Below are 2,774 nucleotides of genomic sequence, written 5' to 3' on the forward strand. Positions count from 1 at the left end.
TCTTATAACTTTGCAGCTGTACCAGACATCAATCATACTCATTGTTAGCGCTCGAATTTGCCTCAGGCTGAAGAAGGCGAAACTCAAGGCAACATCAAACCACTTAGCCTCGTAGCTAGCCCTACGAGGACAGGAGAGGGCTCTCTCCGGTCTATCTCAGCAAAAAGTTTTCTAAAAGGGGCTGAGATGACTTTAAAATAAACTGATTTTAGGCTAGTAAATTGATAGAAAAAGGGGTTTTAATGGATAATGGGGTTTTCTGGGCTGCATGGGGCAAAGGAACAGCTTGAACAGAGAAATATAATCAAAAACATAGATTATCTCCTGAGGCAAGGTAGGCAAGAAATTTAACGTCAAATTGAGATTAAATGGAATGGCAAGACTGCTGAGGAGCTGAAAAGGGCATAGAGGATGAATCCTTGTCAAATAGAAGAAAACATTTAATATGAACAAACTTATAGGCAGAGCATAAAATATTATGAATTCTACCTAAACACTTCATTTGTTCAATTGGAAATGATCATGAAGTGAAATGAAAACATAACAGGTTACATATGAAACAGAAGGAAAACTTATGCTAAATTGTCATACCACAGGAATCTCAGGGGTCAGAGCTGCATTTTTTATTAAAATCTCTGTCAAACAGCTGAACAATGAAACTCTCTGTTCTCCTCCACCAGCGCTCAGAAACTCTCTCTCTTCTCACTACTGACCAACACTAAGAATTTACAATAAAAATAATACTATCTGTAGGAAACAGATCGACCCAAAACAGGGGTGTTGTTTCAACTGACATTACAAAAATTAGAAAAGAGAACAACCTTCTCCTTGAAATTCTCTAATGACTAACCAAAAAGACTAAGAACTGGAGCGCAGATCTCCACAGGATCAGGACTGAAGTCTTAAATCGAATCCCATTCTTTGGCTGTGATAGATAGTCTTGACTTATTTTTAGCTTGCCACGTTACATTTGTCATTTAATAAAACAACCTTTAAACTAAAGTTCTGCCAATTCAGCTCATGGTGACAACTGTACTGAGAGAGGTTTGTATGGTTGCATTCAACGTTTAATTTAAATTTATTTGCATGAACGACCCAATAGCCAGAGTTATAATATGCCACTCATTGAACTCCAACACGTCCAACCACATGCAATATGGTAGCATCAGCAATAACTCACAATCCGCCTTCTAAGAGCCACATCGCCCGCAATCCCACAAAATCTCCAAAGGATCCCAACAATCGTTGGCGGAAATCATGGAACAAAATCCTGTCTGTCTCAGGCTCCCCATGATTGAAGCTCATCATCTGTTTTGCCATCACATTGAAAGTGAACTTCTTGGTTTCGAGCTGTGCAGAGAAGGGGCGCTGCTCCATCTTCGGGCCAAGCACAGGACTCATCTGGTAACACTTGCAACAATTCTGCCGCACTCTGTCCAGAACAATACGCACACACCTTCGCACTGTGTAAATTGAAACAAACTGAGCGCGACTACCACCATAGTGCCAAAAGGAATGGCAGCCAGAGAACCATAGAATATGGCAATGATGTTCAGTACAAATCCAATGCCAAAGCACATAAATGGGAAGAGAGATGCCGTAAGAACCATCGGCTTTATCCAGCGCTTGCCATCATTACGTGAATACAGTCCTCCGCTCATATAGCCAGATACCAGGGCCTGTAGGACACAACCTGAATATATTCAAACATCACTAATTACATCGGTTTCCTCAAGGCAAGACGTAAAATAATTGTCAGCATAATTGGTTCTCATACATCTCCCTTAACATTTCGTAAGAGAGGATTATACTTCTTGCAAATACTGCAGAACTATATCCTCGTAACAAAATGTCATTGTACAACCACTTTAGATGAAAGAATCTTTGAATTGAGATTTTCTGCAACAGCGTCAATAAATTCCTCTGTATTTAAGTAAAAGTTCCTTGAGACCTTTGCCCCGTGAACTAGAATGGCAAGGTCCTTTGTCATTTTCCCAGACTCAACTGTCTCAACGCAGGAATCCTCCAGTTTGTGCACAAAATCCAACAGCTTCTTATTATTATCGAGTTTTGCCCTGTGCTCAAGTCCACGTGTCCAGGCAAATATTGAAGCAGTACTGTTGGTACTAGTTTCACCCCCTTTCTGATGAACTCGAAAATGTTTTGTGATAGTTCCATATGCAGCCTCAGTTTCAATAGTCTTACCATCTGAGGATAACAGCACTGATTTCATCAGTCCAAGCAACCCAAACCCTTGTGCCAGAACATCACCATCATAATTTTTGCAAGCCCATACATAACTGTCTTCACTCTTAAGAGCATACGCTACCATGTCATCAATTAGCCGATGCTTATACCAAATATTGGCCTTTTCAAACTTGTCCTTCCAGTTCTGTTCATATACTTCTTGAAAGATGTCCTTAAACCTGCCATCATATTTTTTAAGAATGGTATTTTGATACTTAGATAAAGAGGCCACTTTTTGAATGTGCCATTACCATTGAGGACTGAGCAAAGGATCGAACAGACTCATCAATATTGAACATAGTCATCGCCATTCCACCTCCCTCTTATGGAGTTTCGCAAAACCTCCTCCAAAACAGAATCATTACCTTATGTGCTCTGAACGACTTGTCAGCATACGATATGGTTCTTGAAGATCCTTTGTCACAAGATCATCAATCAAAGTCCCAATATAGCTGCTTTCCCTCTCAAGGACAATAAGTGGTTTACTGGAAGAGAACCTTACAGCATTGACCCCTGCTATCAAACCC

General features: G+C 40.3%; 1 pseudogene; it reads right to left on the reverse strand.

Moving 5' to 3' along the window:
• Window positions 1–1,843: 1,843 nt before the first annotated feature.
• Window positions 1,844–2,566, reverse strand: LOC149152032 (isocitrate dehydrogenase [NADP] pseudogene; annotated as a pseudogene).
• Between the last annotated feature and the right edge of the window lie 208 nt (window positions 2,567–2,774).

This window comes from Pinus tabuliformis, chromosome 9 (genome assembly GCF_031772625.1).
Source record: "Pinus tabuliformis cultivar Carrire ecotype Pingquan chromosome 9, CPIR1, whole genome shotgun sequence".
Classification (NCBI taxonomy): domain Eukaryota; kingdom Viridiplantae; phylum Streptophyta; class Pinopsida; order Pinales; family Pinaceae; genus Pinus; species Pinus tabuliformis.